Source organism: Gymnoscopelus microlampas (assembly GCF_963454915.1).
Source record: "Gymnoscopelus microlampas genome assembly, chromosome: 16".
Taxonomy (NCBI): Eukaryota; Metazoa; Chordata; class Actinopteri; order Myctophiformes; family Myctophidae; genus Gymnoscopelus; species Gymnoscopelus microlampas.
Genome location: NC_139953.1, coordinates 28,511,417 through 28,532,585, shown reverse-complemented (window position 1 = coordinate 28,532,585; position 21,169 = coordinate 28,511,417). Strand labels below are relative to the sequence as shown.

Genomic DNA, 21,169 nt, shown 5'->3' with positions numbered 1-21,169 from the left:
AAGTTAATTATTCATAATCTAATCCACCTGCAACACATGTAGTGATAATATATTCAGCCTAATCCAACCCACCTTGCTACTTCGCCGCAGGTACTCTGCCCTTCTCCAGTCCATACAATACCATCTGTTGACCATGTGTCATACAGGATCACGTGTTTACCTAAAATAGGGCTCTTGGTGTCTCTATAGGGCCCTTATATATATATATTAGTGCTCTCTGACACGGTTACTGTGTTGAATATTTTAGTCTGCCTCAACCTTTATCCTTTCCACCTTAAGAAGTATCCTACTATCCTACTATAATTCTAGTAACCTCTGTCTGTAGTGGTGACTGTCTGTAGTGGTGACTGTCTGTAGTGGTGACTGTCTGTAGTGGTGAAGCCACCCGGTTCTCCTCCCGGTTCTCCTCAGTGGCTGGAGCAATTGCTCTGATTTTGCACACAGCCATTGACCATTACCATCTGAACTTAACTGTGAAGCCCGTTTTTCAATTTCATCAAATCTCAGCTTCTTAATAGCGTTTATGTGTCAAACAATGGTGGACTCTTGATCAAACTGCGCATGCGTCGCGTCGCGCCTGTGTGTGTCTACAGTGCGGACGTTTTACCCCCGGTCTCAGTAGCGGGGGGCGGGGCGGGTGCGGGGAGAGACAGGCGAGTTGAGTGAAACGAGTTGGGGAAGCACACTGCTCACGCGACAGGACATGCAATAACCCCACGATTGCAACTACTTTCGCCTGCACACTTCACCGGGTTTATGTGTCAAACAGTGAAACAATGTCGCCTCCCGGGTTGCCAGATCATGTGCGCATATCCCCCCACGGATGCGTCGACCGGGTATGGTCTAGTAGTGTAAAAATCTAGGATGTCCTTTTGAAGAGTTTAATAATAGATCTGTGTTGAACTTTACAACTTGTTCTATTGAGAATGCTCAATAAGTTGCACGTCCTATGTTATCTGTTCATTTCGTTCTCGTTGTTTCTTCTTGACATGAAGAGAGTCAGGGAGAGGAAATGGAATGGAAGACACGAGAAGAGAAAAGCCATTGAGGATGGGAGAAAATACTAGTCGTCCCAATACTGTCACACCGGTCTGTCTTTATTTTGTCATTTCAACATTGTAATCTATTTATCACAGAGATGCATGCTTGCGCACACACACCCACACTCACACTGTCTCACACAAAGTAAATGTTAGGGAGTCCTCACACAGGAAGCGTGATCGATATTCAGTAGTTAGCGTTTCACATTGCCGTATGCGTGCGTGCGTATGTGTGTGTGCAGGAAAGGCAGATGCAGAGGGGGAAAAAAGAAAGAAAGAATTGAACCACCCTCTAGTCTTAGTGAAACGGACTTGAGTTACAACTGTACTCGGGCCACTTTTTTCTATAAACCAAATCTCTTCACCAAAAAATAGCCGATATACAAGCTCAATACGTGTCTGCTATTTTTGGCGGTGAGGATTGTTTTAATACATATATAAGCTGTTATCCAGACGCCCCATGGGCCTGCATGCTGTGCGTACAGTACATTTATCTACTGTATATGTGCAAGAGGATGTGTAGAGGATTTATACTCAGTTTAAATGGACACTTTGAGGGCTTATAATAGCAATGCAAAGCACTGTCATACATTGGAGTGTGCATGACACGTTGAGTAGAGAAAAACTTTTGAATAATCCGTCAGCATGCGCTGGCCATGACAATGCAGCTGTTGTTCGCCAAGACGCTGATAATGAAACTGATATGGCTTGAGCTCATCGTGAGCTGAATTTAATTAGCGAGCAGTAATCCCCCCTAAGTTTAGACAGATTGCCATACTGTGCTTGAACCCTGCAGAAAGAAATAGCACGATATGCCCCCATTTAGCTCGCCAAGTTCACTAGCAATGCATTCTCATGTACAGAATTAACGGGTAGGGTATAATGGATTATTGGCATCTACACACACACACACACACACACTCTGTATAATTTACCTTTGACTGTTAGAATCACAGAGGCTCTGCTGGAGCAGTTGGGATATGAGAAACTGCTGCATTACTGTGTTACAATGAACAGGATTTGTTTTGGGGATTTAGCTCTATCTGTTCTCAGCGTCATTTGAGCGCAGTGGGTCCGTCCAGCTGCGTAGAGGAACCCAGTCAAGCGCCAAGGTAGGAGGTTGTTACATGCGAAAAAAGAACAGATCTACAAGCTAGATCTGTAATGTTTAAGCAACGCCCCGTGCAGAATGATCTGCTATCGACGGGCAAGTCTGTGGGTCAAAAGGATTAAGGAGGATGACGGACCATGAGGGAGGAGATTGATTTTGTGTCAGTCAAAGATACAAAGAATATTGTTGTACATTGTAAACTTTTTGCGGGCAGCAAATCGCTTTCAAGCGTGAAGAATTCAACATCTAATTAGCTGAAACATCTGCAACGGCAGGTTTGAGAGGCTGCATTGTGTGCAGTTCTGCTGTTTGGTTGATTTACTCCTTACTTTACTCCTGTTACTCCAGTTAAATGATACAGTAGAAGAGGCTGTTTAAATACAAAAATACCATCCATGTACGCTCTCCTTTAACAGAGACGTCTTCGCTGGCTCAGAAACCCGCCTACCAGTGACATCATCATTAGGCAGGTTTCTTTCTCCCATCCAATCAAGATTTCCCTTTTTTTTTTTTTTCACACACGAGAACAATTATATAACACCATTATAACATTATAACATTCCAGGAATAGAAAGCCTGTCGTTTCTATTAGCTTGGATTCCCCATTGATGATGTCACTGGTAGGCGGGTTTCTGAACTGTCCACAGCCCTCCTCTGAGACACAGACTAAATGGTACCATATTATAATGAGCACTAGTGAGGACCAATTATATGAAGATAGGCTCTCTCGTTGGGGATACCCTGGACGGGCTGGAGGAGGTGGAGGAGGTGATGAAGGTGCGTATAATAAGTAAGCTGGATGCTATCATGGACAACCACTCCAAAATATGATGCTTGGTGCAGTGCTACAATACAAAAGTAGGAAATCAATGGATTTGATTATTTATGCCTTAGCAATAATTCCTAGTTATTAGTTAAAAGGAACACTCCATATTTTACTGTGCACTTTCATTTCTCTGTATTTGTTTTAATTCAATCCAATTAAAGTTTTATTTCTGGTCTCTCCACCGCTGCAGTCCTCAATCTATAAATTATTTGTTCGGAATTAATCAAATCTGCCCTGTGAAATAAATATGTCTTTCCCCACCTGCTGTGTTTGCTTCTTACCACTGATGACAGGCCTCTATACTGGCTGTGTGGGCGAGAGTGTGTTTACTCTCTCAGTGGGAGTCTCTCTCTCTTTCTCTCTCTCTCTCTCTCTCTCTCTCTCTCTCTCTCTCTCTCTCTCTCTCTCTCTCTCTCTCTCTCTCTCTTTCTCTCTCTTTCTCTCTCTCTCTCTCTCTCTTTCTGTCTTTCGGTGTTTTGCTTTCTCTGGTGCACTCTACATTTTCACACTCACTTGCTTGTACAGTATGTGTGCAATCAGATTAGCAGTTGTCCATATTGAGCTCCGTCACAACTCAGAAGGATTCAAAGAACGCAGCGTCTCTGTCATGCTTAAATTCAGTGGTACACTTTTTTCCACACACTATTACACAATTTCCATCAAAATTAGTGTAGGTTTTTTTTTAACTAGAAAAAAAAAACACCCATCGGGCGTTTGGCCCTGTCCTATCTGAAAGGCTTCCCATATCCCCATACCGCCATAACCCTCACCCCTCCCTCATACCCCCCACCCGCCACCCAACAACCCCTCACCCTCATATCGCCTTAACTCCAGCCATACCGCCTTAATGCCACCCCCCCCCCCCACCGGCCTTTGTCAAGCCTTGGTATGGTCAAAAAATAAAGAAGGAAAAAAATGCTTAAAGTTGTAATAGACAACATTCAGCCATAGATGTCGCACTAAACTACACATCACAATACCTCTGTTGCATAATGTTGACTATTTCCCTGTATCAGGCCTAATGTGTTGGCTGCCTCCAAGCGTCTCTGAAGGGGGAAAATGTACTTTTCCCAATGAAATGAGGCAATGGATAATGGACAATCAATCAATCAATCAATCAATCATAAATAAATAAACAATTCTCTCTCTCTCATTGTGAACTTCTATCTTATTCAGTATTCACACACAAAGCTCCAATACAGCCCTGATTAACACAAAACATATCACAGTCATTCATCGTTTTCCCCAGCCTTACAGTCTCTGACGCTGCATAGTCAATAGCACTCAGTAAGTAATATGGGCGGTTTTATGATCTGTGTACAGCTGAGAGCTGTTGAGTTTGGTTTGCAAGAGTCAGGTTTGTTGGTACTGTACACGCAGACCTGCTGAGCAAGCTGTATACAGCCTGCGGGGTCAGTCATCCCATTAACCTGTTCTCATTCTGATTGATGGCGAGCACACAAATCACAAGTGTAGGTGGTGATGGGCTGAACAGGAGTGCAGCGACGGATAAGGCCACCAAATACTTTACATATTGCATCGAACTAAATGCGCCTTGTTTGGTTCCCCAGATTGACACTGCTGTGAAGAAATAGCGTGGCTCCTAAAAATACTCCTTGTAGCATCACAACTGACTTGCAAATCTGATGCAGTAATTGCAGTAATGATATGTCTCTACTGATCCATTGGATAAATATTCAGTCATGACAGTGAGGTAAGTTAACATAGAAATAAGTCCCAAACAAGAGAAAATAAAACAACCTGTCATGACAGAGGCTGTGTGTGTGTGTGTGTGTGTGTGTGTGTGTGTGTGTGTGTGTGTGTGTGTGTGTGTGTGTGTGTGTGTGTGTGCGTGTGCGTGGAGAAGTGACAATTTTGGACGTGTACATTTGACCACAGCCTGGAAGAGGCATTCCTTACCAAGGTGCTTAAGTACCAACGTCTTAAGGATGCTATTATACAACTTGGTTACAAATGTAAATTGCTTGTGTTCATATTTGGAAGCCTCAGTAATGTCCATAAATCAGTTGTGAGAGGCCTGCAGATTGCAGGAATGCCCAAACCAAGAGCTAAGGCATTGGCAAAATTCTGTTGAGTGTCTGTGATAATTGGCAGTCGCCATACATATGGAGGAGGCGATGCTTCCTGTACCCGTGATCTGTATCCTGAAATACTTGTCGTTGAATTTTACGAAGTTTAAGCATCTACTATTGTTTGTGTTCAAGAATTTCTTGTTAAATGTGAACGCAAATAAAGATGTTAAATGTGTGTGTGTGTGTGTGTGTGTGTGTGTGTGTGTGTGTGTGTGTGTGTGTGTGTGTGTGTGTGTGTGTGTGTGTGTGTGTGTGTGAGAGAGGTTGGCTAATTTATTCTGTGTGCATCACACATGAATCAACATGTGTGATAAACACAGCTCAGGGTATAATTAGTCTAACTCAGGCCAAGTGTGACTGCTTAAATCAGACATCACCAACCCCACAGTCAACTTTTGTGGGGACTGTGATGTAGCGGCATCACGCACGCACGCACGCGCGGTTGCAGACACCCTTTCGGAGCCACACCATATGCAGACCTCATAGTCCTCTATGTCTACTCAGGGTCCACTTTGGGTCCACTACTGACTACTGTACTGTACATGCCCATGCGAACCCATGATTGAAACCACCTGTTACACTGGATACACTGATACACTGGCAGTATATTCAGCCTAACCAGCCTATCTCACCACCGTGCCGTGTGAGTTCTCTGCCACTCTTTGGGCCAGAAAAATACCAAAAAGCTGTCGTCACGCCCCACCTGCCACACTACTGTCTGCACTTGTCTCCCGAAAATATGGCCCTTAGGTTCACACAACATGATAATCCATGGTGATGGAGCAATGGTACAATCACATACACAACTAAGAACGATGGATAAGGACTCTGGAACAGGTTTTCATTTGCAATGACTGTGTGACACTTACAGAATATACTAACTTAGTTTAACTGATCCAAACCAGAAAACAATCAATTGATAGATCATTAAAATAAGCATGAATGCTTTCATGATTTTCAAGAGGGGCCTTGATCCAGAAAAGGTGGAGAACCAGTTGCTGTAGTTTACTTCAATCAAACCTTTTCTGGATCAAGTGGATATTATTCTTCTTAAATGCATTCTAAAGATACCCAGAAGATTGCTGAGTGTATTCTGTCTTAGCTTTTGGGATCGGAGAACTGGAGGGAGTGATACAAGGAGGAAGCACTTTGTGAACTGGTCACAAACTGACAGTTAGACATTACTTTGAGATTAGAGATTATGAGTGTCCACATACCGTACATTACAAAATGCAATGACAAGGCATGATTCATGTTCAACTGTTGTACAACATTGGGAAATATTTCATTATCACACATGCACAGATCAAACCCATTCTTTACCTACAGTAGGGTGGGAAAGAGGGAAAAATGCAGTGATGAAACGCAATTTGATTTCTTCCGTGTCGCCGAATGCCTAATTCTCCTTACATATAATTCCTAACTCTTTGAACAATGTAAAAACACTGTACTTTTCTAATCATTTAATGAAATAAACACACCAATCTGTAAATTTAAACCCACATACATTGTTCTGAATACCCCCCCCTCCCTTCATATAAATCCAAGATTGTATACAGTACTGTACCTGACCTGGCATCTGTCTACATAACATGCTATCTAAGTTACATTTAGCCTTTGCATAATCCTGCAAGATCGTCAAGGCTAGGGTATGCTGTCTATTTCTGAAAAAATATGGCCAAAACTATAAACTTACATGAACTTATTTTGTGCATTCTTAGTATTGTATAAATTAGGTCATATACGTAAATATATCTTTATAAATCCCTGTGTGTGTGCGTGTGCATGACTGCGTGCATGCGTGCATTGGCAATGTTGAAAATGAGTGGTATTCCCCTTTAAGTTCTCTTTGAGAAGGACCCGCATTCAGTTTAAATCACAGCCAGCAGCCCTTGGTTAGAGGATCGGAGAGACCTCACATTGTAATAGGGAGCTTCACATGTAATGCCTGGTATCTAATAACAAGCATTTCAAAATGTATTATTATCTTGACTGTCAACGGTGAAGGGAGGCTACTGTGCTGCTCCCTTGTAAGATAATGAGCTGCTTCGACACAAAAGCAGGAAAGATTTTCTACTGAAAAGACACATGATTTTAGCAATAATTCTTAATTGGGGAAGACCAGATGGATCGAACAAGCTTGTAGGCATGAGAGGCAAGCTTCAGACAGGTTTTTAGAAGGTCTGTCATTGGGGGGCCAGAGGACCCAGAACTTGTTGGAGATATCATCAGGGACGAAACCATGGAATGCATTCTCTCCAGAAGTGGCATTTAGAGCCACTGTGGCAACAGGACATGTAATAGTATTTATTATACTTTTTCTGCCGGATACTCCTCGTTGAATTGTTTTTTATTTTGTGTGCATATAATACATCTACAGTAGTAGACCACGTATTGTTTCTTGTTCTTGTTATATTATGGGGCGGCAGTGGCTCAGGGGTAGAGTGGCCGGTAGAGCGGCCGGATGGGATAGGGCGGCCGGATGGGAACCATGAGGTTCCCAGTTCGATCCCGAAGGCTCCCCCAGAGTAGTGTTGAAGTGTCCTTGAGCAAGACGCTGATCACTAATTGCTCCCGATGAGCAGGTTGGTTTGGCCTTGCATGGTTTCCTCCGCCATCGGTGTGTGAATGTAATGCACAATGTATGTAAAGTGCTTTGGATAAAAGCGCTATATAAATGCACCATTTACCATTTATGATGGTCAATTCCTTACATGCCAAATAAACTGACCTGAGATGTGTGAGTTGAGTTAGCTTCTTTCAAAACCTTTTTATAAAAAAAACCTCACCAATACCTCGTTCACAATACTTTTGCTGCAACAACTGATAACAGATGATCTTAAAAAACATCTTGCACCATCATTTCAATCAATAAAATCAAGAAGTCATAGTGACTGTGGCAGAATTGCCTGAAGCTCAGATCAACAGCTCAATTGCCTAAAATGAGAGAAACAATAAAAGACAAGTAAACCACTCAACCAGGTGGCCCTACAGTATAAGTCATTATACTGTAGGTGACAAAAAATCTAAACTTTTTCAAATTGCATCAATCTATGGGAATATAGAATATAGTATATAATAGTATATAATATATAATATAGTAAGTGGTTAACAGTTAAAAAAAAACCCCACTGGACTGGGTTTGGTTTAGGAGTAGAAGGGAGATGATTATTTTGACACTATGCACTAGACCGGGTGTACTGTGATAGGTTGGCAGGAGAAAGGGCATGATATAATTTCCTTTTTCAGTGGGACAAGTGTACACTTGGTGGGCTTTTTGCACCAGCTTGTGGTAATGGACTGATAGAATATGAGAATGCAGAATCAATGTGACATCACATTGCCTCCTCTGTACCACATGAAAAGAAGAAAGTGAAGAGATTCAGTTGAGAGGCTGTCAGAGAGGTGTGTGAGATGCAGAGTGCATTTAAGGAGACAACAATGGTAGGGGTAAACACAGGAGATAGTGGGAGAGCATGTTGTGTGTGTGTGTGTGTGTGTGTGTGTGTGTGTGTGTGTGTGTGTGTGTGTGTGTGTGTGTGTGTGTGTGTGTGTGTGTGTGTGTGTGTGTGTGTGTGTGTGTGTGTGTGTGTGTGTGTGTGTGTGTGTGTGTGTGTGTGTGTGTGCGCGCGTGTGCGTCAATTCTTTTGAGAATCTACCCACCCAAGAAAAGATGTTTCTCCAGAGATGTAACAAAGTAGAATAGAATTTTATTATTTTGTCTTTAGCTGTCTCCATTTCTCTGTTTCTTGGTTTTAGTTTCTCTCGCTATCCATTCTGTTGACGACTAAACACTCAAAAGACAAAGATGCATAGAAACTAATGCCTAAACTTTAATTTAAACAGTTGACTTGTGCTGTTAGACAATGCTGTTGCTGAGTCAACCCCAAGTCTTTTGACTCTCTCTGTGTGTGTGTGTGTGTGTGTGTGTGTGTGTGTGTGTGTGTGTGTGTGTGTGTGTGTGTGTGTGTGTGTGTGTGTGTGTGTGTGTGTGTGTGTGTGTGTGTGTGTGTTTGAAAATCTCAAAAGCGTTCACAGTCCACCCATCTGTTCAGCGTTCACAGCCCACTTACTGTAACACGGCAGCCAAATTAAGTGGTCAGATGGGTAGGCCACGTGCATTTTCAGAGCGTGTGCATGTTTATGTCAATGGTCAATCAATCGATTGTGTTCCGGCTTGGATCAATGGAACTAACATAGTATACTTCCTATTTATTGGTATCACAAAGAAAACAAATTTCTCTCGGTTTTAAAGAAAATATCCTGACTTTTTTTATTACACTATTATTTTATATTAATGTTATATTATCATTAAAATACCCTTGCGGCCCACCAATGGGCCCCGGCTCACAGGTTGAGAACCGCTGTTTTAGAGTGTTGAGTCTCCATGCTAGAAGGAGGAAGTACCGTTGGAGGAAGGAAAGACCCAAAAACATATGCGTTGAGATAAGGCCAAGTGTCCACATCCTGTGTTGCAAAATGCAATGATTCAAACAATCATACAAACAATCACACAAACACACAAACACACACAAATACACACAAATACACACAAACAATGACTAAACAAGCCCAAAGCCACAAGAGATAAACAACCTGACTACAGTATAAAACACTATTCTGGCTCATATAAATAAGGCACATGAATCTCTCAACCATCATACACAACATTCTTCTTCACTGCCTTTGATATCAGTTTTTGTTTAGACTGAATCTGTGGAAAGGTAAGAAATAAATGTTAATGGCATTTGTGTGTTTTATATTTGTGTGCATATTTGTGTACAATCGCTAGAGATGTAGGCCAGCTTGCCTATTTGTAGTGTAGCCTTCATTATGATATAACATATTATTTGACAGAATTAAATAGCAGATTTTAGAGAATATTATTAAATCCTTGATTTCTTTGTAGAATTTAATTATTTCCATTTTGATGTATTTCTTATTTATGACTTGGTTTCTGTAAATAATATTTACAGAAACCAATTATTATAAATATTATGTTTTTAATACATTCTGGTGTCATACAATTTCAAGCATTTCACACACACGCACGCACGCGCGCACGCACGCACGCGCGCGCACACACACACACACACACACACACACACACACACACACACACACACACACACACACACACACACACACACACACACACACACACACACACACACACACATTCATTTGCGTCATGAAAATGAATTGAAAATGATCAAACCGATTTAACCAAAGGCCATCTGTGTGCTTGGTTCTTCATGTTAGGATGAGGGTTGCTGCAGTCTTTTCAGTGCTACTGCTGGTGGGGGTCCTGCAACCTGAACCAGTAGAGGGGATTTGGAGCTGGGTTGCAGGTCTTGCACACCATGCCGTAAAATCAGGTAAAACCTTCACTAAACTTTAGTTGTTTGTTGTCAACTCTTATCAAGGTAAAAAGAAATCTACTACTTCAGTTTTTAAGATTATTTGAACCAGCATTGATGTTCAGGAGTTTGCCATTAGTATTGTATCTTCTGTGTCCAACATTGGGCAGCACTGGCTCAGGAGGTAGAGTGGCCACTTAGGAATTGGAAGGTTCCTGGTTCGAAACCCAGGCTCCTCAAGTGTTCTTGAGCAAGACACCTAACCCCTAACTGTTCCTGATGAGCACGTCGGTGCTCATGGTTCAGAGATAGGATAGCGATATACTTTCCCCTGGCCCAGGCATGTGCCTATAAACATCCTCAATATAAAACAAGGTTTAAAATTTAAACTGGATTAAATCAAGGATAATCCTGTTGCATCAAACGTTAAACCTAGTTTAAATATAGTTTAAAATGTATCCTGTTTACTTTAGATTTAGCCCTCGGCAATCTCAGTTGAATTTTCAAGTCAATTCAAGTCTGTTGCAACCGTAATTTTAAACTGGAGCAGTTATATTTAAACCACCCCTGGAAAAGGTTTATGTTATGCAAAACATGTAGGCCTATCTACGCTATATAGATAGATATCTACAGTAGTTGGTCACATTTACACAGTGCCGTGTTAACAGCAGTAGCAACAGTAACAGCTTATATTTAACCCATTAAGACCTGGAACGCATCTGTGTCACTTTAGATTTCTTTGGCTATTCAAAAATAGCAGATATGAGCTTGTAGATCTGCTATTTTTGAAAAGTCGTGAATTTAAAAAAATATATATTTTCTTCCCGAAAAACTGATTTTTTAAAGAAGAAGAAGCTTCCTCAGGTCTGAATGGGATGCCATGGAAAGGATTCCATGGCAAACACTGAAACTAAACTAATTTGGTATTTCAATCATTGCTTAAACTGGTCCAGCATCCAGCAACCTATTTAGTAACCCTAGATTTAAAACCAGGATTAATTTAATCCATGTTGGTGCAACCTAGCCTAGGAGTTTTACACATGTAACCAAATGGATCCTCACCCCCCCCCCCCCGCAAAATAATTAAATAAATAAATAAAACACAAAAAAGAAAAAAAAAAGGAATAATTCATGTCTGCTTTAAATATTACTAAAGGGATCAGGACATCGTAGAAGCAATACTTATTATAATTGTTTATTATTATAGTAACGTTGCATTGCTGTGATTTGAAATTTTATTTGCATTCTCTCACACACAGGGCTGGCACATTTTGGTCGCAGGTAAATATTTCTTGGTACCAGCACTTCAATTCATACGCCCTACTATTACCAATAATAATAATAAGAAGAAGAAGAAATAATTAGTCATATGCTGTATATAGTCATGCCAAATAAAATGGTCAATTTCAATCTTAGGAGGAGAGATCTCCCAAAGAGATTTGACAATCCCAGGGGATATGACGATCCAAGAGGATATGACGGTCCAAGGGGAAATGATGGTTAATAATGAGTGATGGTGACCCATTCCAACGAGGCTAACTCAACAGGAAGGCTGATCATCCAGTTGCTGTCAGCCCTCCTCTCACTTCCTGTTTTGCCATTTGATGAAGTAAATACTAACTAGCCTGCTAGTTGTCTCTAACATTAAATAATGTTTCTATTGGAGTGCATTTACCTACTAAATTTCTCTTAGCTTGATACTTCATGCTGTCCTTATGAATAAATATGCATTGCTAAAGTCAAAACAGCTCTGGTGTGTCTAAATGCTATACTATATTTCTAATATCATGTAAATTATAAATACACTTTCATTGTGTTTATCTGGACATGTGTTTGTGACAGCTGGGCAGCATTAGTATAGTGGGTTATTTAATACCTGCAGGAATGAATCAGCATTGTGTGTGTGTGTGTGTGTGTGTGTGTGTGTGTGTGTGTGTGTGTGTGTGTGTGTGTGTGTGTGTGTGTGTGTGTGTGTGTGTGTGTGTGTGTGTGTGTGTGTGTGTGTGTGTGTGTGTGTGTGTGCGCGTGCGTGCGTGCGTGCGTGCGTGGGGGGGGGTGTATATCCTCTACACCAACATCAACAACAACAACACTGGACTGGACTAAAACTCCAGGGGAAACTTGCATGTCTTCCCTCTGCTGATCACTCTGTTCCACACTCATTCCTTAAGGACACTGCACTGATGAGGACATCATCAAATTCACAGTAAAAGCCAGACCACCAGACTCAATCTTTCCATCTGGTTCCCCTCCACTCAGGTCCCTCATTGCTTGCATCCACACCACAGAACAAGTCACTGAAACACTGTCTAACATCTTGAATGGCTGTTATGCATACAAATCAGAATCAGAATCAGCTTTATTGATCACAGGTTTACAGAAGTTAAGTGGGTGAAATTTGTTTCCGTGCATAGTTCCCATCGTATCGTTATTTCCATAGAAGAAAGAAAGGCAAGAAGAAGAGAGGGGGGGCAAGAGGGGAAAGGATATCAAACAACTACATATTTACACATGGTACCTGAGATAAGATATAAGGTGCGTGAGCATAGCACCAGATGTATACTGTGCATGATATACTTATGGACGTTAGTTAAGGTGTTAGAAAAAAAGCACACAAAAAGAAAAGTCAGTGCGTTGTACATGGGATTAAGGTGCAAAATGTCAGTGTGTGTCGACCACATAATCCACATAAGGTAGACTGACACTGGTATAATCCGCAAGTAGGTCCACGAGGAAGATCAAAGAAAAAAAAGTCACTTGTCTGTATAATCCACAGATACGTCCAAGCCAAGGAAGAGCTCAATCCAAGTCACTTGTACCTTGTATAACCCACAGGTAGGTCCAAGGAAGAGCAAAAGTATGAGACCAGCCTGACAGCACCGCCTGTCATCAGGCTGCTGAACAAGGCATATGCTGCCTTGGTGGTGCAAAGGGATGGACATACAGTAGCACGTCATGGTGACACACTAGTGGAACTCATAGCAAAGGACATATCAAAATATCACGCATCCTCAGTGAGAATGTACAAAATCCCTATGTAATTCCATTCATGTTTCACGCTGTGATAACACAGACATTTTTACATTTTTGACAGCTACTATACCAGGTGTTGTTGCTGTGGTTGATTAAGAGTCCAGAGAAGTGTCTGTATTAGCCTGCACCTTTGACCCTAGCCTAGAGGAAGCCTTTATGACCAAGATCATTAAATACCAACCACTTCTACATACCATCTCAGAGCTGGGCTATAGGTGCAGCTATAGGTCTAGGACATACCCACAGACTGGTTGTTAAAGGGTTTCAACAACTTGGGATGCCCAAAAAGAAAGGAAAAAAGGTTGGCAAAGTACTGTGCTGTCTCTGCCATAATTGATAGCCGCCACATATGGTGGAGACGCTGTTACTTATACCCATAGATTACTGAGTGATATGCTTATTGTATCATGAAGACATATGCCATGATTTTGTGAATGTAACCTTAACTGTACATTTAATATTTGGTCCTTGTATTCTCTCCTTTATGTGGACATGAATACATTGTTAATCGTGTACGTGCGTGCCAGACCACCAGACCAAAACAGACAACGAAAATGTCCACTGGCTCAGGGGCACAGCCGAATCCATGTTACAGCATTGGATAAACTCTTTAAACTAATAAGGCCCAACAGCTCAAACCGGCAGGGCCTTATGGAGTCGGATATAATCAATCTGTCTCATTATTTCCAACCAAACGAACACCAGAAAACACTTCTGGAAAAAGGTTTATCATTCGTCCCCACATTAGACCTCTACAGGCAACAATCACAAAACTTGAGAACAGATGTGTCGAAATACCATCGCAGACTCAAATTAGCCACACATTTTGGAGCTGGAAATGACACGGAAATTCCGCGCTTCCATCTTCCATCCTACTGGGAACCAGACAATGACAAACTACCGGACAGCCTAAAGCAATTGATCCAGATGGACAGAGCCACAGTACAAAATGTACCAGGACACCTGAAAGAAAAGAATAACATCACAACGGATCAGGTGAGAGCTCTAAGATCATTAGCTAACAACCGGGACATTGTAATTAAGCCTGCGGACAAAGGGAGTCGTATAGTCATTCTGGACAGACAACAATATGTTTTTGAGGGTTTAAGACAGTTGAATAACTCAAATCACTATGTGGAATTGGAAGCACCCATTTTTGAACAAACAGCAATAGAGGTGAGGGGAATCATTACAAAGTTAAGGGAGAAAAAGTTTATAGACCATAAACAAGAAAAATACCTACGGGGCGAAAATTCCCCCAGGGCTAGAGTCCTTTATCTTCTACCCAAAATCCACAAGGATCCAAACAGCTGGACTATTCCTTATGAAATTCCACCTGCACGCCCAATTGTCTCGGATTGTAACTCAGAAACATATGCCACAGCAGAATATATTGAGTTCTACTTAAACCCACTATCTGTAAAACACCCAAGCTATATTAAGGATACATATGACTTTATTGACAAAATAAAAAACATCACGGTTCCTCAGGGTGCCTTCTTGTTTTCAATAGATGTTGATAGCCTTTATACCAACATAAATACATTAGCGGGAATGAAAGCAATCAGAGATATCTTTAAAAAGTATCCTGACAGACAAAGACCAGACGCAGAATTATTGGAACTACTAGAATTAAATTTGACCAAAAACGACTTTTCATTTGATGGGAAAACCTTCCTTCAGATCAGTGGAACAGCTATGGGAAAGAAATTTGCGCCATCGTACGCAAATATATATTTGGCTTTATGGGAAGAAACCGCCCTTAAAAAATGCAGATTCAAACCCACACATTATTTTAGGTTTCTAGATGATATTTTTGGAGTATTTGAGCACTCCACAGAGGAATTTGAGCAATTCATACGAGTCTTAAACACACATCATGCCTCAATAACAGTGAAATATGTCACAAACAAAGAACACATTGACTTCTTGGATGTTACAGTCTTCAAAGGGAAAGATTTTAACACCACCGGCAAACTGGACTCAAAGGTGTTTTTTAAGGAGACTGATACACATGCACTGCTCCACAAGACATCCTTCCATCCAACCCATTGTTTCGCAGGAATAGTCAAGTCTCAACTCCTACGTTTCAAAAGAATCTGCACACAAACAGCAGATTTTGAAAATGCCTGCAAAACTCTATTCACAGCATTAAGGAAACGTGGATATACAAGAACATTCCTCAGGAAATCATACAACACATTCCAGGAAGTGAAAGTAAGGAATGAGAAACCCACACTAGCCTTAGTAACCACATTTTCCAGCCAAAGTTTATTGGCAAACAGAGCCATCAAAAACAATTTTGAAAACAGGGGGGGAAACCTCCTACAGAACTTTAAGATAATTTCGGCCTATAGGAAAAACAAAAATCTGAAAGACTACTTGATCCACAGCAAATTGAAGCCATGGAACCAAGTAGCACGGGCAAGGCCTAACTACTTTAGCCCGAAACAAACGGTTAAAAACAGGACAAACAAAAACATTATTAGCCTAAGACAGAACATCACATACAACACCAGAAATTGTGTTTATCTGATTACTTGCCAAGTGTGTGGATTACAGTATGTAGGAGAGACAGGCAACTCCATAGCAATTAGAATAAGCCAACACAGGTACACCATTAATAATGAAAAAGATACCCATTTATTAATTGTTCAACACTTTATGACACATGGGATTGATGCCATAAAAGTATGCGGCTTGGAATTCAATGACTGCTGGACAATGGGACAGAGAAGATTCCATGAAAAAGAATGGATTACAAGACTTAGCACAAAATATCCAGGAGGCCTAAACTTCTAAACTGCCCAAAAAAACTGAAACTATCCACATATTCTTACTAAACTAAACAATAGAGTTGATCACCTACATCAACCACAAAGTTGTGGGGGAGATCTCATTGTTGAGCTAATGAGAATATCAATGAAGGCACATTGATACCAAGAGCCATCAACATTTGGACCATCAACAGGGAGCTAATTGTCTTCCAAATTGGAGGTGTGAACATCAGAACTGTGGATATGCTAACTTGTTTCCAAAACTGTATCCCTTCAGTATCTACCCCATAGTCCTAAAAAATATAGTGTAAACACATCCTTAAATGGAATTAGGAAATAGCTTTAACCCGAGGGTATGCGGTCACCCTGACTCAGAGATTAGACGCCTCTGCCCTGCACAGTCTAATAGAAAGCACAAAGCTTTAAAAAATAAGGCTGCCTCATCCAGGCAGTGGGCCAGGAGCCACTTTGAGTGGTAGTTGGGATAAACGCAGTCAGTGGAACAAACGCAGTCCGCACCAATAATATTTACGATTCTGTCCCTATCGGTACATAACTCGGACGGCGCTGAGTCGACTAGCAGCCCAGCGGCTGGTCGACGCGGCCACTCGCGCCTGGAGGCGCGAGGGGGCGTCTCCTCAGCCTTAAGGTCTGCTGAGTCGGCGCGCCTCCGTCATGGCCCATAACTTATAATTATAAATCATAGGGAAAACACATCCTTAAATGGAATTAAGAAATGGTTTTACCTTTAGTCTAGGTAAACTTAATTATTTGCAAAACATGACATCCCTCATTCAAAACAGATGGCGAATGCATTCTTCTCTTTATAGGGCCTACACAGGTAATAAAATTGCCTGTGAGACCTTCATGAATTGAACCTCACAGTCAGCAGTCAGTCAGTCAGTCAGTCAGTCAGTCAGTCAGTCAGTCAGTCAGTCAGTCAGTCAGTCAGATAGTCAGATCTCGGAGTCAACAACGGCAGCGGTAAAAGTGAAAGTGAAAGTCTGTCTGTGGGACTAAATACATTGGATCCACTGGAAATACATGGTTTCCACCCGACAGAGACAATATAAAATTGGGCAAAAATAGCATTCCTCCATGACATCTTCTAGGTTTTCCAGCAACCAGGCATGAGTGTCAGAGCTTGTTTGTGAGTGAGTGAGTTTGGTTGCACACTGCTTCCCGTTCCCATCAATCACTGTGTAAGGACATCCCTCAAGGCTCAGACAAATAGAGTTCCTAATATTGACACAATGACTTATCTCCTTTCACATTTCCCCCACAACGCAACTGCATGAAGAAAAATGGGTTTGCACTAGTTTTGATGAATGAACTGTGGACACATGCATGTGGCGGCGTCCACACTTAATGTCCATTGAGACTGGAGCTATATGTGTTAAGCCTGATTTATACTTTGTCGCATGACAGTGTGAAATTAGCCGATCTACAAGCTCACAATGCGTCGCAAAGCAATGTGTTGTGAGCTTATAGATTGGCTATTTTCTGTGTTTTGATGATTAAGTATTAGACCCTGTCTATACTTAGACATACGGATGTAAAGATCCATGCCTTATCAATGTGCACTCTTGGGACACCCTGGTGGCTCAACCACTTACTACACTTACCAGTTAATTGTTACCACTGTCTTGGATTTCTATAGGATCAATACCTATTGCATAATAACCTACAACATCTTAAATAAAATATGGAAAGCAAAAACACATATCACTCAAGCCCAAACTGCAAAAACTCTCAAATATCAAATCCACTCTACTCTATGGATCCGAAACCTGGAAGATTACAATTAAAATACTCAACAGACATTCTTCAACCCCTGAATCCGACACCTCTTAGGAATCTACTGGCCCAACATCATCTAAAATGGCAACGTGTGGGATCTCATCAAGCTAGAAACAATTCAAATCAGGAGGAGAAAAATTAAAACTGAATTGGTCATACACTCAAAAAGACAAAACAATTCTATCACAAAACATGCTCTAACTTGGAAATGCATGGCAGGAGGATGAGAGGAAGAGCCATAAAGGGCTGTTATGGCAGCAACTGGATCGGAAGGCACAAGACCAGAGAGGATGGAGGAGTTTCATCAATGGCCTATTTTCCTCAGGGAATTGAAAGTTTGCTCTATCTACAATAAAGTAGATGCTGCTTTGTGTTTCACAGCATTCTTCTCAGAATAACTGTTGTAAAGCAAGAATGCATTTGCCAGTTATTATAGCTGAGCCAGGCAAAGTAAACACGACATTATTGTAATGAGACTGTCTTGTCTGTGTGTACAATATGAATAAATACTGTCCGCAGATATGGCCAACAGAGGCTGCTGAAAACAGCAGAACAAACATGATCGAGGCACGCATCTCAGTTTTGCACACCTCTAGAGGCTGCCTTGTTTATGGTTTGTTTGTTTTTTCTATAGCAAGAAACTGTGGGTGAACCACATTCTGTATGCATTAACCTTTAGGAAGCATGAGCAGTTGGTTCTGATACTGTAACTGTACGCCGGTACCAAACAGAAGCTTCAGCAGTGATTGATTGGTCAGCATTTCTGCAGCAGGTTGTGTTCCAGTATAACTTTCCCCATTCCATTTGAATCACACGTGTGGAAAAAGCCACATAGATCCTGAAACATACCTAAACACTTAGAATGTGGTCACTAAATAATAGCTCTTTCATTCTTCCTTTAACAGTTCATGTTTGTGTATTTATGTATGTGTCTCTCAAACACTAATCAGCTCTGAACTGTGCATGGCAACATGGAAAATAATCAAGAAATGCCTGCTATCGATCAAACGTGAAACTCATGAAAAGTGCTTGGCCATTTGGCCAAAGGAAACAGTAGACCGAAAAGACACACTAGTGAAAATGCCCACAACAAGCCAGACTTCTAAATTTGTGTGGCTTCATTCACAAACTGCACACATAGTAACTTACCATCGATAGTAAGTTATCTCTCACTCTCTCTTCTGACCTCATCTCTTTCATATCCCCCCTATTCCTCTCAATTACCTTTTCCAGTATTCTGTCATGCCTTGTTCTTTCCTTTCACTTATCTTGAACTGAAATGAGACAACGCCTGGCAGAAGGACTCCTCTCCTTTACATTCTGTGTGTCTGCGTGAATCCCCTCCCTACACACCCGTCAGCAGAGCCTCAACTACCCCTTCCGCCACAGTGTACCAGGCCAACCATGTAAAATTCATGGAGGCAACACGAACAGTACATCATCGTGACACCCCTTCGCCACACTTTTACACAGGTTCTGCTATGATCTAAAAATTGCTAGAAATGGGGAGCCTGGAGTAAGTATGGGATTGCAGACATTAGACAATGTGCCCTGGAATACCATCAATATTCTGCAGTGTTTTCCCGTGATTTTATGTGCAGGCACTGTTGCCATTTTATATATGAAAAGCAGGGAGTGTTGTCAGGGGAAGGGGAAGCTGAATAGAGTCTCCCAAAACCAGGGGTTCGGCTCCCGAAAAGGGGGTTGTTTTTGATAAATGCCAGTAAACTAAAGTATGAACTGCATATACAGATGTGCCACTTCAAAACTTCACACGTTACTGTTCTTTCCCTGAAAGTGCCCTGAAAATGCATTTTTTCCTCCCTGTTCTGCCCTTAACACTGGCATGACTGGGGTTTCATTATCCAACACACAGCCTGCAAAACGGTCTTTTTGATCAAGAAATCAAGCTCCCCTATTGGTTCCTGTCTCACCTCTGTGCTCCAGACTAGCTGACACCTTCTCACCCACACAGTGGGGGGTTCCATTGTCTTTTAAATAGCCATTCAATTGCACTCTGCTCAGTCAGTTAGCTCACTCACATATTATGGCAGGCAGAAACATTATAACATAGTAATTTAGTTGTAATGGTAACTGCAGATTCTGCATGTAAAATCTTTATTAAAAAAAAGCGTATAAAATAGTGCAATCTGTAGCGTCACATTAAACTCTTGAGGGAAACATGGAGCCTATATGAACGCTGAAGCCACTGCCTAATTACGTGACTATCTCCATTGTCCAAAACACTGGATATCTCTTGACAAACCAATATTAGTATTATTCATAATAATACTATTCACATTATTTGCCTATTATGCCTAAGTGTAAAAGCGTCTCCTTCTATCATCACTTTCTGACAACAGCGCAACACGTTGGTATGTTTCCACATGTGTCCAATCCTGCGCAAAATATCTGATCTACAAGCACAACACAGTTGCTGCGTGACAAGCTGTATGCTTGTAGATTTGATCTTTTTCCGCCGCTTCTATCAGCTGTCCACGCTGACAGAAGCGTCTCTTGTCCTGTCTCTCTCTGTCCCGTCTCTCTCTGTCCCTCATGTCAGCGCAACAAGAGAACACATCGCTATGTTCCACAAATGTGCTCATTCCTGCGCTAAATATCTGATCTACAAACATAAAACAGTCGCTGCCTGACGAGCCCTCTGCTTGTAGATCAGAACTGTTGGCACAGCATTGGGCTGCCAAATTTTGCGAGAGAAATAAGCAGTCAGGTCTATGAAAATGTTACTGCATGCGTTGTGCCCTGACAAAACAGTGAGGCATGAAACCTTGTAAATGGGGTTTATAATGGGGTTTATAGCCGAGGCCAATTTGCAACCCCAGTCCCTGGTTAGACCTTTCCATATAAATATTTACCTAATAAAAAATAATTTACAAAAGGACATGCATGAAGCTCTAATCTCAAGTATGAAATATATTTATATCTGCAAAGTAACTAGTAACTAAAGTTTTCAAATAATTGTAGTGGAGTAAAAGTACAAGATTTGCTTCTGAGCTGTAGTGGAGTAGAACATTATTACCATTATGATGTAATTATATATATAATTATAATAATAATAATAATAGAAAGACGTGGAAAAACAAGCCCAAAGTCGCTTATAATAAGCAG

General features: G+C 41.3%; 1 protein-coding gene and 1 long non-coding RNA gene across 3 annotated transcripts in view; one reads left to right on the top strand and one right to left on the bottom strand.

Moving 5' to 3' along the window:
- Positions 1–21,169, bottom strand: part of LOC311063844 (exostosin-1) — a gene marked incomplete at both ends in the record, with an annotated part of 229,696 nt that overhangs the window by 103,342 nt on the left and 105,185 nt on the right. The gene's annotated exons all lie outside the window — the stretch shown is intronic.
- On the top strand, positions 9,702–12,175 carry LOC311062711. The gene is made up of 4 exons (XR_014602531.1): positions 9,702–9,794; positions 10,333–10,448; positions 11,690–11,711; positions 11,847–12,175. It is a non-coding gene; the product is annotated as an uncharacterized lncRNA (long non-coding RNA).